This window comes from Streptopelia decaocto, assembly GCF_964273445.1.
Source record: "Streptopelia decaocto genome assembly, chromosome: 2".
Taxonomy (NCBI): Eukaryota; Metazoa; Chordata; class Aves; order Columbiformes; family Columbidae; genus Streptopelia; species Streptopelia decaocto.
Genome location: NC_138655.1, coordinates 20380006 through 20400808, shown reverse-complemented (window position 1 = coordinate 20400808; position 20803 = coordinate 20380006).

Below are 20803 nucleotides of genomic sequence, written 5' to 3'. Positions count from 1 at the left end.
GACAACAAATATAAATTAAACGTTAAATATTTTTTTCTCTATGTTATTCTCTTATGACCACCCATTCTATACCTTTTTTTTCTAGAATTTCTTTACTAATGGCATTTACTGTCATGAAGATTTTACCAAAACCACTTACAGGTTGCATTGGTTCTGTTTATTTCTGTGTATCTTCACAGGCACTCCCAAGAGTTGCTCATTGTTCAGTATGGTCTGTGCATACCCTGTGCATTTGTTTTTGGCAGTTTTCTGTTGCAGCAGCCTTTCCTTATTGCACAAAGTACCAGGTTTTCTGATAAGAAGCCCCTGGTCACATTTAGTTACCACACAGCATAAAGGGCATCTGAGGCTGGACTCAGCTGGAGCAGCGATGGAGGCCCCTGCTCCTCCAGGCTCTTGGGCCTGAGCACAGATTTGTGCCCAGGCGGTACCGCACTAACTAAGCTGTGCTTAAAGCGCTGTACAGGCAACATTTGTTTAGATGGCTGAGTGTACTGACTTGTATGCTAGCCTGCATCATTAAAAAATTTATATTTATCACTGTAATTTACTCTCATTATTTTTAATATAAAGGATCAAATGAAGAAGTGTAACTGTTCTGACAGACAGCTATTTTGGCAGAGAAGAATTTGCCGTATCAAATGATCTAAACATTTATTTAATTTGTCAGTCCCAGTGACAGCAGTCATTGTCGGCTGTTTCAGAGATAAACATCTAGAATCTTGTACTCAGGGAGAAATATCTTCCTTGTACTAGAAAAGTAGTTTTCTCAGAGGTTTGAGGATGCTCTCTGTACAGATGAGTTTGGGGAGCTGGTATAACATTACATTCACTGTGATATCTGAATGTAATTGAAAACTAATGCCTTATAATTTTTTACTTTGGATGTTGTTTTATCCCTTTAAAAAGTTAATCAAAGTCTTTTCCCTTTGTTTTGTGGCAGTGAGTTTCAAAAGCTAATTGTGTATATGCAAATATGTATGTGGATGTGTGCAGTATTTATATACACTCTAATAAATATACTGCCTTCATATTCTTTTGTTCCTATATTGTAAAAGGTAAATATCACTGTTGAATTATCATTTTTTGCAGGATCAAATGTGAGGGTTTTGCACTGTGTTTTGTTTTCTGCCAGTTTTTCTTTAATATTGATCCTTTTGCTGTCCAAACAACCACAAAATTGGGAATTTAACAAAATATTTAATGGTAAACTTCCATCTTGTGTAGAAATTCCTAAGAAACAAATTAAGTTCAAACCAGAACTCTTAAAAGCTGATATGACATTATTTTCATGTAATTTATTACTTCTAGCATGGTGTCCACACTTGGGGAACTGTTCCTAACCACCACCCATTAGGTGAAAATTTAGTGAAATCTTAGTCACCAATTATTGTTACTACCACTTTGCAGAATATTAGTGATCCACTCCAAAATCGTCCCTTTTGTATTGTTCAGGTACACTGATGAAAATGAGATAATCTACCAAAAAATGGGAATTGCTAATGTTTTAGCAGAGTCTTCATGCAAAAATTAGAAGGAATCAAGTTGTTCGCTTGGTGGACCAAGAGAACAGAAGTCCTTCAAGCATTAGATTTCTGTTCTTAGATGTTCTTCTATATGTAACCATAGATGTAGGAAAATGTGTAATCATTTGTGGCCTTAGAGAGATGAGGTTTCTCAAAAATAGTGTTAGTTTGCTAATCCCACCCATAAACCTAAGAATTCAGCCAACTCCCTCCCAGGTTCTGAGACAGTGCATGGCAAATTACCCCATACTTGTTAAAATTCTTGTGGAACAAATGTTGATGGGCACAAAATTTTCTTTCTCCACTTTGCAGTTGGTTTACAGCAGCAACGTGCTCAGCTAACGTGAACTGGCAGAACCACTCATCCATTACAGTGCCAATCTTTCAGCAGACTTCTAACAACAGAGAGGCTATAGCTTACCAATTTAAGTGTTCTATAAATAAATTAGCAGTGGTGACATAGCCGTGCATTAAATGTCTGTCTTGGAGTTTCATAGTGGAAATACTACTGACTTCTCTTTCCTCTTCAGAAACAATATGTCTTTACATAATGGCTATGAAAGAGATAAAATTAATCAACTCCCCAGGTGGCAATCAAAACTTACATGTCAGATTCTATTTTTTTCCTAATGGTTCTGCAGAGATGACGCTGTATTAATTTCAGTGGTGTTCCTCCTGCTTCCGTTTGGAATATAATTATGAGAATCTGTTACCTGGGCTTCAGTAAAACAAGTGATAATGAGCTGTATACAATGAAATACTATTAAAAATATTTTCCATGAATGCTACTGTGCTTAAGCAGAGAGTATGCTTATGTTTATTTCTCTCAGAATACTTGTTAAATTCAAAAATAATTCCATAATATTTAAGTACTCATAGCAAGAGTTTTGACCTAAGTATAGGTTTGCATGTCATTTTAGTTACTAAACTATCTCTGATATTCTTTTAGCTATTATAGATGCAACCAAAAATATCAAAGTATTTCCAAAACAGTGCAAAAACATCTGTCTCCATTAAGATCTATACACCTGGTTCTAGCACAAAATAAGTCTCAAAATAATTGATAAACCTGTGTAATATAAAATGTGATTGAACCAAAACCAGTAATTCTGTAAGTGTGTGTGTGTCCAGAGAGAAGTAATTGCACAAATACAATTGGACAAATCTCCTAAAGCAAAGTACAGTGGGAATTTAGTAGCCTATGTCTCCTTTGTTTTGCTGTCTCAACTATCATATTTCAAAGTAAAAGACGAGAGATTGCTATCCTAAAATTCTCTCAAATTAACTTCTGAATTGGGATACACTGTTTTCTCCCAGCAGGAATCTGTTTGGTCTAATTGATCTATGAGTCAGTGACCTTTATATCAACATTGGAAATGCTGAAAATTCATGACAGAGTGTATATGAGTAGCAAGAAAGGATACAGAACTCTGATCACAAATAAATTAGACAAGTAATAATGTAGTGGTTTTTTTCTTTTCCTGGCATCTATTCCTGCTGAGTTTCCTGTTGAACTTTAATGTCTTATTAAGGAAACTTCAACATAAAGTAGCAAAATAGAGTTGGCAAATCTCAGGGGAAAAAAAATCCATTCAAAAACGGAAATTTTCCTACTCTACCTGAACCAAAATAAACAATATCATAGGTACCTCGTTTCAGAGGCCTGCTGGGACTGTGCATGAAATGAAGTGGTTATCAAGCTATGCTGGAACTAAAATGAGTGAGTGTAGTGTAAATAATGGTCTAGTTCCTCTTGGCTTGTTTCAGTGACAAATTCCATTTTAAACAGCTAAATGATTACAAGCTTTGAAATTAAATTTCAAGATGAATAATTAAGCAGCACTCTCCAGTGTCTGTGAGAAATCACATTCCCTGCTCTAGAAACACTTAGAGTAATAGATACAGGAGTAGATGGGTAACACACTTCTGATTAAATTTAGTCTGTGTAGAATGACTTCTCATATATTACAGACAACAGTAGAATGAAGTCAACTGCGTATTTCATATAATTTAGTTTAATATTAACAAATTATCAGAATAAAAACTCTCCAATATATATTTACAGTTGAAAATTAAGAAAATTAAGCCAGAAGTAAAATCATTTAAATCTGAAATGTATCTTTAACTGAGATACATAAATAGGTTGGGGATTTTTCTTTGATTGACAAGTAGAAAAAAAAAATCTCATTAGAAAGCATCATTTACATGTTTGATTTATAGATAAGAGTTGTTCCAGTTTTGGAGAACCTTTCTTTTCCTTCTGGCAAAACTCAAATAATTTATTCCTGGAAGCTTAAATAAAAGCAGAAGAAAGGTGTAAGTCACAAATTACCTTTCCATCTGTTCCCCTTTATGACACCCCTCTCATCTATGTTGTAAGAGAGTCTGTTTCAAATTCCTCTTCGGTAGATTCAGAGCAAGCATTAGAATGTGGTATTTCTTGGACCATGACTCCTTACTTTATAGAGAAGTCTCCTCCATTTCTACCAACAAAGGTCCCTGTAGTGGTAAATACTCCCAAAGCCTGAGAGATCTTTGGTTTTGGAGACAGGAGGTTTGTATTCTTATCCATGTTCCCAAAAACCCATTTGCCTTGTTCTAAAATGGAGAGGATTTATGTGTAACAGAAAAATAACTGAGCACTGAAGGCACATTTGTAAGTCACCTAAATAGATATTTGTGTGATAGCAGTGGAATTTTGATGTGGTTCTAAAAAACGAATTTCAGCCCAAAAGTGTGCATTTTAACTTCTTGAAGGAAACTGGGGAAAAAAAAAAAAAAAAAGTTGAAAAATGATGGTTTTAAAGCAGCTAGCAATTGATGATTAATGCCAAGAATTTGCTTTTCTTGTGTGCATAAATACTTTATTTCAGCTTTGGAAAACAGGCTTATCAAAACACAATATTTGCGAAACATGGAACCTCATGTGATGCAGAGATGCAAGCTGCCAAGAAACTTTCCTCTGGTGACAAGAATTTTGCTTTTTATACATCAAAGTTACTTGTTTTCTCTTTCCTTTATATCACACAGATAACATTTCCAATACTCATGGTGACCTACCACAATCCAACAAACACATAACCACCAAAAATTGCATTGTCTTTTAAGAACCACGTTACTACAGCTGCAGCCCAACTACTGCCTATAGTAAACTTTCAAAAGAGGGCAAGAGAGCCGGCCTTCCAATGGGTCTTGTTGACTACATGTCAGTGAGAGCAGCTATAGACATTTCCCTTAAAGGTTAATGAGTTACCAGTTATGATAGTAATAATGCATATATAAACCAGCAGCCAAGCCTATAAATCTTATTGCCATAAAATAGCAAATCAAAGACCTCATAAAAGGCCTCAGAAACTTCATCATTGCTACCACATTTCTTTAAGGTAATTTCTGTAGAAATGAGTCTGTACAGAATGTCAGACTGAAGGGCTCTCTTTCCAGCCTTAAAAATCTACAAACACCACAGCACACCCAAGTGCCAAGTAATGGATGCCCTTGAAGGTCTCTGTGGCTGGAATTACTCTGTGTTGTTTCTTAGAGCATGATACTGTATGTTTGGTGGCACTAGGTCAACTCAACATGTGATGTCATGAAAATCCTCTAACTCCTTCTCTGCATCATTATGGAATTAATATTAGTCAAGAAAAACAAGTGACTTTGTCACTGGCTTTGCATGAGAATGGTATATGACGAATGGAAAAGAGAATAAATAATCACAAAGGCATGCACACAGCATGTTTCTCATAATTCTTACATTTATTGTCCTAAGTGTTTCCATGAAATGCAGTTGTCTTGCTGAATCCATGCTGTAAAACAAAAAAGGGTCTTTCCAAGAAAGCCCCAAAATCACTCTTGGCTCTCCATACGGCTCTTCTTCTCTGAAAACCACATTACTTAACAAACCTTTCCAAGGGATGGGGCTACTGACTTTTTTATCTACCTTAATTTATTTTTTTTAACAAGTTCACATAGTCATGAGTTTCAGTATAATATCAGCCCAGATGGAAATTAAAAGTGAATGTTCTTGACCTAGAGATTACTGAGTTCAGTGACTTTTATTGCTTTTGGATTACACTCAGATCCAAGGAGCAGAAGGTTCTCATTATGTGGTCCAGATTTTCAGAAGCTCACCTTTCATGAAAAATTAAAACAGTAACCAAGTTTTCAAAAGAGTTTAGCACCTTATCAGATGAGCTGTTTAATTAGCCTGACCAGAAGTGTCACGATGGGAGCTTCTGGGCACAAAACAGATTTGAAAACTGGTCACTAAATTCTGATCATACATCAGTATATTTCCCTGCGCGTTTATTGTAATGAAGAACCTATACTATCTCTGTGCTTCTCTAAAGCAGTACATTTGTTTTACACTTGATTGGAAATTGCAAATATTGCTGCTCCTCTCAATAACTAGAGAGAAAACAGGAGAGTACTTTGTATTCTAGTATAATAGTTTAGTATCTGAGATTCATGCCTGATGGACAGGATCCTATCCAGAGGGACTTGGACAAGCTCAAGAACTGGGCCCATGCGAACTTCATGAAGTTCAACAAGGCGAAGCACAAGGTCCTGCACCTGGGTCTGGGCAACCCCCGGTATCAATACAAGCTGGGGGGGGAAGGGATGGAGAGCAGCCCTGACAAGATGGACTTGGGAGTACTGGTGGGTGACAAATTGGACATGAGCCAGCAATGTGTATTTGCAGACCAGAGGCAAATCGTATCTTGGGCTGCATCAAAAGGAGCGTGGCCAGCAGGTTGAGGGAGGTGATTCTGCCCCTCTGCTCCGCTCTGGTGAGAACCCACCGGAGTCCTGTGTCCAGCTCCCGAGCCCTCAGTACAGGAAAGACATGGACCTGTTGGAGAGGGGCCAGAGGAGGCCACCAAGATAATCAGAAGGCTGGAACAGGTCTCCTATGAGGACAGGCTGAGAGAGTTGGGGCTGTTCAGCCTGGAGAAGAGAAGGCTCCAGGGAGACTTTATTGCAGACTTTCAGAACTTAAAAGCAGCCTAAAGAAAGATGGGGATGGACTTTTTAGAAGGATATGTTATGACAGGGCACGGGGTCATGGTTTTAAATTAGAAGAGGGAAGATTCAGGTTAGACGTGAGGAAGAGATTTTTTTACTGTGAGGGTGGTGAAACACTGTCCCAGGTTGCCCAGGGAGGTGGTAGATGCCCCATGCCTGGAGACATTCAAGGCCAGGCTGGACGGGGCTCTGAGCAACCTGATCTAGTTGTAGATGTCCCTGCTCATTGCAGGGGGGTTGGACTAAATGATCTTTGAAGGTCCCTTCCAACCCAAAATATTCTATGATTCATAATACAATAGTATTTTTCCATTTTCGGTGGTCTGGTATTGGACCATTCTTCATTTCCATGTACAGGTTTTCATTGATACACAAATGACACTTTAAACACTCCCAGTCATTATGTAGATAATACCAACTATATCTGTTTTGTTGTTTCACTTGTGCAAAGTACTGACCTGCACATATGCATATAATGTGAGTGTCAGATACTAATTACCAATTTTGTTGAATTGGAAATTATGACTAGACCTTGCTTCCTGGCAGGAGAACACAAATTGGTTTCAGAAATAAGCTGAGTCATTCAGTTCAGGTAGGATAGTAATCCAGATATGAACCATTTTCAAAGGAAAGGAAAGTTTGGTTTCATGCTCACAGTCTGCTGGAGCTGGAAGACAAGTTTTTGTGTGATGAATTAGTTAAGATTTAAACACTGAAAACATGCTGACAGATGTCAAAATTCTTTAACATCTTCAAATATTAAGTAGAATTTCATTTATGAAGAAAAGGGGCTCATATCCTACTGCAAAATACGAGTAATTCCTCATGAATCCAGACTTACCCTCTCAAAGAGAAGAGTGATGGAGGTGATACAGAATCATTACATCCAGGAACACTTAAATCTAAAAGAGAAATCTAATACCTGCATGCAGACCTGCTAGTGAGCAGCAGTGTGAGCAGATAATCAGAGCAGAAACACTCAACGCTACAAATAGTGTAATCTACATCTTAAGCCAAAATGCCTCACAGGGCTAGAGAGGTTAAAACACTCTAGTTTCTACAGGCAAAAATGCATAAGAAAGTGAAATGACTAATATCACATTTAGCCATCTTTGCTTATTAAACTGATGAGTCACACTTCTTCAACTCAGGCTTCAAAATGAGCCCAGAATAAAACTTAAGTGCACAAAAAATGATCCAGAGCTGAACTCCTTCATGGCTCTACCTTGACACCCTGGAAGGCTACATTGTACCAATTAATGTACCAGTTGGTAAAGAAAAATGCAGAAGACTGTTTTTCTATTAAGACCTTGCAGACATAGACAGATGTTCATGCATCAAAAGTAATTTCGCTGATGGTTTATATTTGCTGCCAAAGTTAAATTCCATTACAGTTAATTTTTTATGCATTGAATTTTTTCCATTCCTGATTATTTTCCTGTAGCATTTTTGCTTCAGTTTGCATCAGCAAAAAACCCTGCATAATGTTTATGTATCTAGTAAATCTGAAATCTGCTATTGTTGGCATCAAGTGTGTTTTCTGACTTCATAAATATAGCAACAATTCCTCTCTGTTACAAATGTATGGCATTTCTGCTTTGCATACAGAAAATTTTTTTAAAAATCAAGTATGATATCAAAACACAATTTGCTTAACTTTCTATCACTATGGAAATAATGCAGAATCAGATATGTTAGGACTACATAACATTTACCAAAAAAAACCTCAAACAACAACAACACACACAAACAACAACAACAACAACAACAAAACACAAACCACTGCCAGTCTTTCCCCAAAAGAATGCATTCATATTGAGAATTTTGATAAATGTCTTTTACTATGAAACTTATTCATTCTAGTTGCAGATTTTTAAATCTTAAATTCAGCTAAGGTATCAGGCTGAAATTGTTAATAAGAAATGAAAAATCCTAACTGAAAGGCTGTTTTGAAAAGCAACAGCTTGATTTTCATGCTTTCACTCAACATAATGCAACCAAAGCACATGTTTGATCTCAGCAAATAGCTGTCCAGCTTGCTTTGGTCATGTAGTCTGTGTCTTGAGCCTTAGAAGATGGAGATGCTCACTGCTACCATGTGCTTCTGAAAGTAAAATCAGCCCCGCTATTGTTCCAAGTTACAAGGCTCCAGTTAAAGAGAGCAGAACTCCCTGTGCACAAGGTGCAACATCCAGCTCTTCCACATGTGCCATGGCCAGGACTCTGCATGGTGAAGTCTGACCTTCCTGGAATGTCTCATGGGCAGAAGCATCCTCATGAGCAGAGGAGAAGGGCGTAATCTCTTCACAAGAAGTAGCTCATCAATATCTACAGAAGGTGATTAATTTGCATAAGTGTAATGCCCAGAATTCCTCTTGTGAGGAATCAAGGGGTATCTGTACCTATACACAGCATTCATTGCAGACTAGGAATGATTTTTCAAGGCAGTAAGTTTGATTGGTTAGGAGACATAGTCCAGGTGATGAAGGTCTGAAAACTTGGTTGACCCCCTCCACAAGATCAGTAGCTCTTATCTCTCAATTAAGTCGTAGCTTTAGCGCTTAGTTGCACAACATCTATGCCCTGGACCCAACAATCAACAAGGAACGGCAACCGAGAAATGTGTAAACCACTTAGGTACTGCCACAAACACAACAATTATCTCAGACGCACTAAACAGTCAATCCTAATCTAGCCATGGTTAGTTCACCTAAATCTCTGACTCAGATATGCAGCTGCTCTGAGACAATAGCCCTTAGTTTCACTAACAGTGTGTATTCCCTGAACAACGACATTCTCTCAGGGAAACAGATTAATCTTTCAACACAGAATGTATGTACAATCCCAAAAAACCGCAGTCTTCCTTGTCAGCCGAAGTTGTGACACACCAATAAACAAAGAGATACATAAACCAATGATCTAGCATTTATTATGTATATTTGAAGTTTACATCCCCCGAATTAAATGGTCCCAGTGTGCCCTCTTCAAGTCTTCAGACAACTTTCCATACTCTCAAACTTTTCATACAAAGCAAGATTTCCTAAGATCAATAAGTTAAATGGAAGCAAATTGTCAAAGCAGCAAACTCAGAATTTGCAAACACATCTCCTCATACACCATGGAAAAAGTAATCCACACAAAATCATTGTGATTATCTAGATTTACACATGCATCCCACAACTGGATATTTTTCTTCTTGCATCATATACCCTTATGGAAATTCTCCAAATAAAACCAAACAATCCTTAAGCAACAAAATGAGCTCTCACAAACACAGTCACAGGAAGCAAACTCCCCCACCCCCAAAAAACTAACCAAGCCACCTCCAGTCTTTCAGTGCTGATCCTCAGGAGAAATCCACAGAACAGAGAAGTCTGTCTTCTAAAGAGAATCGTTGCAGCTGAATTCATTAGACCGTTAAAATGTTTTTCTATGGCCCATTATGGTTTTCCCCAATCCTTTGTAGGACTAATCTCATACTGTTCAAAAGATGCTCTTCCTATCTTTGCTCCAGAGGCTCTCTTAACCTGACATCTCTCATTTTCCTAATTTTACACTGCATTTGTAACTGTTTTCAAACTTTAATAAGCTTGATGTTTGTTTTGTCCCTGTCACATCTGCTTGGGTGGCTAGAAACTCATTTGCTCTTTTTCCATTTAAAAATATCACCTTTACCTTGTCTCCCTAATAGCTTCACTTCTGCTTCATGTATCTAATAAGTAATTATTGTGCCTTGCTTTTTGCAGTATACCCTCTCATGCTTTGGTATCATTTCCCTCTGTAGAGGGACTTCAGAGAGACTCTTCAGAAGCAAGTCTTTAAAGATTTCTTGCTGCAGGCTCCAGAAGAGGTCACTCACAATATCTCTCTGTACCTTAATAGCACTTTAAGTTAATCCATTAATGACAGACATGATTAAATTTTTTAGCACAGACCAATGATAATCTGATTCAATTTATGACCCACATTTCACCAAGTAAAGAAGCACTTTTTCTCCTGACTTACTAGAAGTAATCTACAGAACTGAAGTCTTTAAATGGTGTCATAATCCTGTAAATCTGAAGACAAGCTCAAATGGCTTGCAACATTAAAGATTAAATCTCGTCCAGTTCAGGAAACCTGGAATTTGCTAAACTTGCAGAAACTCATGTCTGACGTTAAATGTACTATCCATGGCCATAAAGAAAAATTGATCTAAGAGTTTAGCATTGACTGTATGAACACATAGGCCAATTAATTTACTCCCACATTTATCATGTTTAAGAGAAAGTAAGGAGAACTCACAAAGCCCTACATTTCCCATCTTCTGGGGAAGACAGATTTATCTTCTAATTGGACACAAGATGGCAGAGCTTCCCACTGGAACTAGCACAGCTCTTGGAAAGTTTTGGTTATGCCTCCTTTCCAATTCTAAATGTTTGTCATCCACCCCTGCAATGACTCTTGGGAATGTGAGTGTCTTCTAGTGACTTACTGAAGTCAAACTTTTGCTGCCACATCTGAGCATAGAAGTTAAAGCAAATTGTATTATAAGACAATTTTTCACCCACTCACTCATTCTGACCTGATATTTAAGTTGTTTCCGTCAACCCAACCAACTGACAATTTAGATGGATAAAACACAGCAGGAAAAGAGGGATTTTTCTTATGTCTGGTATTATGTTTTTGTTTTTAATAGTTCAATCCACATCTTAGATTTCTTAATCAAAGTTTGTGTTTCACTGTGAGAATGAAATATTATATCAGACACAGTATGTGTGACAAAGGAGGCTGAATGATTCACTCTACAAAAATCACATGCTGACAGTAGTTTCACTTTAAGATTAACAATTTGGCTCCATTCTCTTAAATATTTAATACTCATTACTTCAGATGTATCACACTCCAACTTGATACGCTTTAATACTAGTTCTTTTGATTCTGGAAGACATTTTCCAAAAAGCCTAAGATGCCCCTGATTATTTTGCAAACTTCACGTTAGACGTCATCAGGGGTAAGGAGTTACAGATCACGTGTCATTGCAGATCCTTTTCAGACAAAGAATGTAAAACTGATTACCAGAAAGAAAAGTATATTGCACAGGCAAATTTCCAAGATCATGTTCATTAAATTTATCACTGAGACAATTTGTTGCTCACAGTTGAATGAGATCAAAATAAAAAATTTAATTAAAATTTATCAGATATTTCAAGATCAAAAAAACAGTGGTGCTGTAAGAGAAAAATCTATTAACAGGTGCAAGAATGATACAGAAGACATTATTATATCTTGATTCTTAAATTGGAATTCTCTAGATGAAAATGGTAATATGTATAGTCTATATTTACCAGGGAGAATAAACATGGTAAGGAACTAATTAAATTGAAAAGAAAAAAAAAAAAAAGTATACCATCTATACATTTTTAATACTGATCAATGGAAACATTTCACCACTCTTAAAAAGTTAAAAGATGACTCACTCATCAATATTTATTTGATGTTAGATGAGACAAAGAATGTAATTCACTATGCTAAAGCAATTTAGACAAATGGGCAAACATCTTTATTCCCTTTACCAACCTGTATTTTCTTGTTCCTTGCTTTTAAGTTAGCTTGTTGTTATAACTATCAAAGTTTAAAAAATAATCTTCTTTTTGACCTTGCCTGTGAAAGCAAGGTATTAATAGATAATGGCAACATGAATGTGAGGAACCCTTGTGTAATTCAGATGCTGATTCTAGCCCTCCTAAAATCCTTTCAACAAGATGTGTGCTCTAATCTCTTCATTGTTTGCTACAAGGAGGATTTCATCACAGTACAAAATTGTTGTCTGTTTCTGGCTGTGAATGGGAGTATCTTAGTGATCACCTCCTCCTGGACAGTGACAGGAGCCAAACTTGGAGATGAAACAAATAAAAAACTGTTACAAATTTGTTTCCTCCTAAAAATGTTCAATGACTAGGTTCACTTCAGCAGTGCAAATGGCTAGTTTACAGGCATTTTGGTATTCCCTAACCTTCTCCTAGCCTCAGGTTGTGAGGTTTTTGTTTGTTTGTTTGTAAGAAAAGCACTTTTACCCAAAAGATTTAACTACAACATTAAGCACAGTCCAAGGTAGCTCTGCAGCAAATGCTCCTCTGCAAAGCTTCATAGAACCATAGAATAGTTTGTGTTGGAAGGGACCTTCAAAGATCATCTAGTCCAACCCTCAAGCAATGAGGAGGGACATCTACAACTAGATCAGGTTGTTCAGAGCCCCATCCAGCCTCACGCTGAATGTCTCCAAGGATGGGGCATCTCTCTGGGAAACCTGTGCCAGTGTTTCACCACCCTCATGGTAAAAAGTTCTTTCCCATGTCTAACCTGAATCTCCCCTCTTCTAGTTTAAAACTCTTACCCCTTGTCTTGTCATAACATGAATTTCTATAGAGTCTGTCCCTACCTTTCTTACAGGCTGCTTTTAAGTACTGAAAGTCTGCAATAAAGTCTCCCTGGAGCCTTCTCTTCTCCAGGCTGAACAGCCCCAACTCTCTCAGCCTGTCCTCACGGCAGAGCTGTTCCAGCCCTCTGATCATTTTTGTGGCCTCCTCTGGCCCCTCTCCAACAGGTCCATGTCTTTCCTGCACTGAGGGCTCCAGAGCTGGACACAGGACTCCCGGTGGGGTCTCACCGGAGCAGAACAGAGGGGTAGAATCACCTCCCTTGAACTACTGGCCACGCTCCTTTTGATGCATCCCAGGATACAATTGGCCTTCTGGGCTGCAAGTGCACACTGCCAGCTCATGCCCAATCTACCATCCTTCACCTGCACCCCCAAGTCCTCATCAGGGCTGCTCTCAATCCCTTCATCCCCCAGCCTGCATTGATACCGAGGGTTAATCCCATAGTTGTCCCATCTAGGAACAGGGTTTTCTGGTACAAGGAAAGAAGTAGTTCTGTGCCTCTCCAGGACCAATTACATCTAGTCTAATATTAATAAAATTAAAGCCATTACAAGATTAAATTAAGTGTTTTTTTCTGTTTTCCTTGGCATGACTGCATTTGAGAACAGACTTTACATCATTATTTCTCTGGCATACAGGTCTGTCTGGATGCATACTTAAAGAATAAATACAGATGAAACAATCTGGGCAGAGTTTTTTAATACTTAGTACAGACCAAGTTATCATTGCTTCATAAGTTAATTCCCATCATATATCCAGAACATTCTATGGGAAATGAACTATTTATGTAATTTAAATTATTTTAGCTAAAATAAAAGAAAAAAAAAAAAACAACACTGAATCTGGGAAGCTCCATATCAACAAATTCAGAAAGCTAATCTATAGAATTGACATATTAAAAATGTCTAATTTTTCTGTCACAGTTTATACTAATCAGATTTCTTCACTCGGAAGTTATACATAAATCAATCAATCAATCAGTCACTAATTGCATAAATTTTAGAATCCTGGGCCAATAAAAGAAAAGGTCTGGTGAATAGACAAGGCTGTTATTTTATTGGTGGGTTTAAAACTCACCTAAAGTGAGTTTCCTTTCTCATAAAGCTCATTTAATTAACTCTACAGTGCAGTCCATGCAACAGCAACCTTCAGAAGTGGAATCTGTGATCCTCTGGAAAGGCAGCCATACTGAGGGTGCAACTGGTAAATATGATAGAAAAATAGGTCTAAATCACAGACCACTTGTACAGAGTTTTAAAAATTAAGACTTAAGCTTCGAAATAGTCGAATAGACACTTGTTCATTCTCCAGGCAAAATAAATCTGAAAGTAGCACAAATGTGGATACCCAGACATGATATTTCTCTAAGAAATTGCTCTACGCCTTAAATAGTATATGGAATATACAATATGTGTGCCACCTGAAATGCTAATATTTCTTAGAAAACCTAAAACTTTGCCCCTATGCTACTAAGCTATTTCATTGCAAGCAGCATTCACTTTGTGTTTCTGATCCACTTATTTTAATCTTCAGTTATGCCAGGTTTTGAAATTGTACTAGATTGCCAAGCCACTAGATTGCCATTTTCTGTCAGAACCCCAGAATAAATGAAAAGGTGGCCCTTCTATTAAAGTATCTTTATAAATGAAGAACAAAAAATAAATCTCGCTACACCAATAAATAATTACATATGAAACCCATAAGGGAGGAGAAATGCCAAGGAAAACAAGGAAACCCATAAATCAATTCACTGTTGTATAACATAGCAGACTGGCTAGAGAAATTTCATTGCATGAGTTCAACATAGAGAATGAGCCTTTTATTAGCAGGCTTCTACAATACTTCTGGAGTGAAAGCATGAATGGGTCATAGAAAGAGTTATTTTTTCTTCATTCACAACGTTAATAAAGGCATGGCTTTTTTCCCCCAGCCTCTGAACCCTGTGGTAGTAATAAGTATTTTGGGTTGCTTCTGAAAAAAATCAGGTATACAGTGGCCTTTACTAAGTATATTATAACCTCTTGGTCTAACCTCTGCCCCCAAATAATTCTGTATTTCATATTCTTTATTGGTCTTTACCCTATTACACCACAAACTCTCTGCCCAAGTATTAATGGAAACCTTACGTGCTCGGGAGCTGGGCCGCATGTGATAGGTGGGATGTTCTCACAATCTGTAGCAGCCTGCAAGGATCATAATTTCTGTTAAGTTCTGCAAGTCATCAAGAATGTATTATTTGTTCTCCAAACAAACAAACAGAAAATAATCCTCTTCAGATTGTACTGTTTCTAAATATAGAACTAAACTTTCCACAATTGTAATTCACTCAAGAACTTGATCTCCCACTTCTATGATATCACTTGCTTCCTCTCCAGAACACACATTTTTAGGAGAAAACTTCCCTGAATAGTGCACAATCAGTTTATTCATTTCCAGAGAAAAAGCCACTTGTTATTTGGAGAAGTAGACACTATAGAAGTGGAAGACTTTGGCCTACTCCTTTGTACGAAAAAATAATGGTTTATTTTAACAGATACGATGACCATACATTAAACTGTTATTAGCAGTGGCTTAAATCTAAGCCAAAACCCAATTGTGACAGCAGCTCTATTGTTAGATTCCCCTGTTGACAGGACAGTTTTCACTGAATGGGCTTTCACGGTTTCAGGAATGACTGCAAACATTTTTCTCCATTCTGCCCATAAAAATGCCATTCAGTTGCATAATCACTTGCCTCTAAATGAAACTGTTTTATTCTAATACAGAAGTGAAATATAAAACATGGGCCACCAGGAGTATCTTTGTGAGACCAAATGTGAGTGGTAATCGGAGAGTGATTGCACAGCTGCTGAATAGAGCCCCTTGTTTCTTTGAGATGTAAATATGATGTAGAATGTTGATTACATTACAATTACAAAAAGAAGACAAGTGATAATCTTAGCATTAGGCTTTTAGTGTCTATTTGGAAGACTCCCTTTTCCCACTGGAAATGGTAAGATGCGTTGGTGTGCACCAAAACATATTCTGTGGGTTACAAATGACTCAGGCAGTGTGAAGATTTCTATCACAGCTAGCTGTACATTTGCACATGCACAAACACATACAAACACACACAGAAACACACACATACACAAGTTCTACACTAATAGCAGTAGAGATTACAATAACAAGCCTTCTAAATCTATCAATAAAGCTAACAGAGTATCCCATGACATGACTGTGAAGGCCATGTTCAAAAAATTCTTTCCTCTCTATCAAGAGCATTTTTTTCAAATTTTCTTAGAGTGCTATTGAAACTCATTCAAGGGCACTAGAGAAACAGGTAAGAAATCAATTTGGTGGAACAGATGCATCTAAATGACATCTGGATCACTGCTTTTCATCACCTCATCTCTACCACTGTGAAACAATTCACATAGCTAAATTACTAATCAAAAATGTCTGTAAAGACCAGTGCCTGTATTTCCTTCTAAGAAACACAATACAAATAGGGCTAAGACATATGTTGATGCCTACCTTCAAAATGTAAGCATAATACTCAAACAACTTGATTTGAGTGTCTTTTACTATATGCAGATTTTCCGAAAGCAGGTTCATACACTATTTATGAGTATATCACAGTTATTTACACAGTAGAAAGGCAAGAATAAAATGATATAAGACTAAGCATCAATTTCTTCAACACGTCAAAAAAAGCACTTGAGAAATTCTTGCCAGTGATTGATGGCTGACAAGTCAGCAGTGAAGTGTTGGCTTCCATCACTCACTGGAATAGGCTGATCTTCAAAACTTGAGCTAATCCTCCAACTCTGGGTTTTTTTCTCATGATTTTATACCTTTTCCTCAGTCTGCTTTTTCCCGAGTTCTGGCTTACTAATACTAGCACAACAATTTCTTCTGTCTTAGTATTTTATTTCCTTCTCTTACATGGCTTTAGTTTATGAATTCACTTGCAGCTCCAAAATGTTTCCATCTTCAGGAATGCTGAGTCAAAGTCACCCAGCTGGGCTTCACCAAACCATGGACAGATCAAACCCTGAGCTGGCATCTGCCAAAGGGACCAGCCAGGCTTTGGTTAGTACCCATGATTGTTCTGGTGCTGATGTGAGAGAACAGCTTCAAGGAATTCACACAGCTGAAAATTATTAACACAAATACTGCACATCCACCTGCACAGTTTTGTTATAGAGATAAGATTTTTGGAGGCTACTGGGTGAGTACTATTGTATATCTACCATGCTTCACATGAAGAGAAAATTGAAAAACTACCAACTGTGATAAGCTATAATGTGATCAATGTCTACCTGCAGAAATGAAAATGTGATATGAATCCTATGAAAACTGTTAACCTGTTACAGGCAGGTGTCTAAAAAGTTAATCTTCTGTAGTAGTGAACAACCTAGACAGTTAACATGCAGTACAAAGCTCACATCTGTATTAGATGTATTGATTTAATGTATAAACAATGGGTTACATGATGCACTTGTTTTTCATTACTCCACTTCAGCAAAGGTTAACTTGCAGTTACCAGGAAGACAGGGAAGTATGCTGGTTCGATGAATCACTTAAAGGATAAAAACATATTCTTAAAAAAGTACATATGGTTTTCAGATTACAGAAATGTCCAGGAAAATGACTTAATGGTGTAAGTGAGAAATCACCAGCTGCATCAGAGACCTGTAGCTAGAAAGTAACATTTGGACCGGTTACCAAAAAACACATGAACATTTGATGGACTTTCTAGTGCTATAAACAAGGACATAGAGCACTACTGTATCATCATTAATTTACCCTGGAATACTATATTGTGGGCAGGAAGGTTTTCTGAAATTAGGATTATTATAATTACAGAATACTTATTCCAGGTGATGTACACTGTACTTTGTGTCAGTTTTTCCATTGCTACTAAACTCAACTGTTTTCTAGAGTGGCTTTTGGAATGTGAGTCATTGAATGCCATTGAGGTGCTTATTTCTTAGGGCTCAGTTCTACAAACCTAATACACCCAAGCATAATACACCCAAGCAGAATCAAGGTGTGGTTTGGGATTCAAATATTTCATCTTCTTAAAGTGGAGATACACTATACACAGAAATGATAAACTGCTAGAACTCAAGACACTTGCACAGGAGGTAGATAGCTCTGTAGAACTCTATGGGCCTATTGCACAAGGGGACCCATGAGAACAGCAGGTATGTAGGAATAATCAAACACAGAATCAACCACATGAAAAGTCTGGACATACTCTTGCATGAGCAGATGCAGCATTTGAGAGAAAAAGAACAAGATTTAGGAGTCCCCAGTGCCTGAGAAACCTAATGCAACTGTTGGACATATGAAGAGGAAAAAGCTGAGAAGCTAAGGGTACCTCTGTTGCATTTCTCCAGCACATGGCACTGTTGAAACCATTCCTGGAGGACTGTTTTCTGTTAAGCCATCAACATTGCGGAAAGGATATTAGAAAAGTAAAAGATGTTTTCAAGACAGATACATGGATTATTTGAAGACCAGACAATTTTCTTACTAACTCCATTCTGTTTTACCTATATTCAAAGGAGCAACAAGAAGCAGTTGCTAGAAGTTCAAGAAAATCCAGATTAGAAACAGAAGTGATTATCAATTGGCATAACTTCTCCAGGAACATGATTATTCATCTGACATATGAAATGTCAAAATAACATTTAGATTCACCCCACCCACTATCTCAATAACTAAAACACCTAATTTAGGAGTAATAAGTACAGAGGAATAATCATCTTCAGGGGCTATTGAAATGTTAGGAAGCCTGAATCACTGAAGATTTTTCCTGATATATCATAAATTACTAAACTGGGAACCTTAGATGCTTAAAATTCAGTGAAATAAATCAGTTTCACTCTCCCAAGTTAATTTGCACAACTAACTCAATACAATAAAGAGAAAATTAAATTTAAAAAAGGGGGAAATTAGGAAGAAAATGGGTATGAAGGGAAACCAGAGAGAAAGAGAGAAGAAATACATTTTTAAAAAACAGACATCACCACCTCTTCAAAAAATTTGTTTAAAGGAAAATTATATTGGTGATTGCTCTTGAGAATCAGTGGACTGGGGAATGGAAAGCTGTTCAATGGATACAATAATGGATAATGTATATTTAGGTAAATAAGTAACCAGAAATGCATCATTTAATAAAAAGCAGTAGAAATGATTACTTTTCTGCAGATACATGAAAACCAATTTTTGCTGTCTTTGCACTCAAGATAGCCTATAAGATGCCAATTTATTTCAATGGGAGTGAGTAGTAATGGAGTAAATGACTGCTTGTTTTAAAAAAGGCTGTCAAAATCAGGTCCTGAACAAGTTAAAAGATCAGAAGAATGGTAGAACCCAGGAGGAGGTTCTACTGGGGGAGAAAGAAAAAAAAATAAAGGCAGAGAAAAATGAATGCAAATGAAGAAAATATAGTCTTGCAAAACTATGGCTGATGCTGGACTTCAATACAATAATAAAATGTATGGTTTTTTACCCCATAAAAGTAAAATGGAAGTAGAGCCTACTTAGAGTGCATTCACAGCTGTTCTGCACATCAGTCTCTTTAGCACAAATTTGAAAGCCTGAAGCTAACAATTCCTCCAGCATTGACATTCTGTCACTGGAGAGGTGGTCTGTCAAAAGTAAAATGAAACCCCCACTTCTCACCAGCTACAGGAGGGAGAAGGAATTAAGTAGAGAACCAAATCTAGTGGGCACAACAGTAAATTAAGATGTCAGAAATCTGAAAGAAAGATCAGGAAACACACATACTGCACTGCATAGCCAGAAGAAAAAAATAGACAGAAGGGAGACCACATGACTACAGTGCTAGAAGATAGACAAATTCTTCCAAGAGAGATAAAGCATGTTGTAAACCCCTGGCTATTCCAATTATGTAAATCCTTGAAAATAAACAGCTTTTAGAAGGCATTTATCTAGCTGTGGTGATGATGATAATGGTGGATAGCAATGATGAGTGACAGACTTGTGTATTTCATCATTATTTCATCTCCAGTCTTTTCATCTGACCTGAAAAGTAATTAAGGGTTTCTGCACTACTAAGTATATATAGATATTTGTGTGATTGTGAGGAGGATGCCATGTATGTAAATTCACATACAGAATTGGTAAAACCAGCTGGCATAAAATTAATATTCTATCAGTGTAGTTACCTTAATTGAATTTACTAAGTAAGAGCTTGATAGTACATACCATCTCCAAAATTTGCACCAGAGAAACATTGTGTGCATTTGGCTGCAGCCATACTTCAGAGTGTATTATAGCCAGGTACTCTACTGAAAAACACTCAACGATAGCCTGAACTGCCTATGTGACTGGCATTTTCTCCCCATTTGTTCTCACAGCAGTTTTATGGGCCTGATTCTTCACTTCAGAGCAAATAAGAATCAATTAGGCTTGCAAAACCATGGAGGCAAATTTTGAAATGTCATGACAAATATACACAACCTCATGCATGGTTCTTACGATGTGTTCATTTGCTTCCCTAACACACTGTAGGACTCATAATTTAATTTTGTGTCATGCTCTAATAAATGCAAAAAATATTGGCCTTTTTGAAAATGCACTCTAAAAAGCATTCCTGGTTTTAGGATTTGTCTGATAACGCAGATAAGACTCTCACTCCTAGAAACAGTTCCTTGTGCATTTTTCTTTTTTTCTGGTGCAGTTAGTTTAAGAAGTTGGTGTCTCCTTTCCCTGACTTATACTTAACATTGATTTGTTCAGATCACTGCAAATCTGCCACTGCTGTTGTCTATCAGCCACTTTTTATATCTCCAATTTCTCCATAGGTAGTGT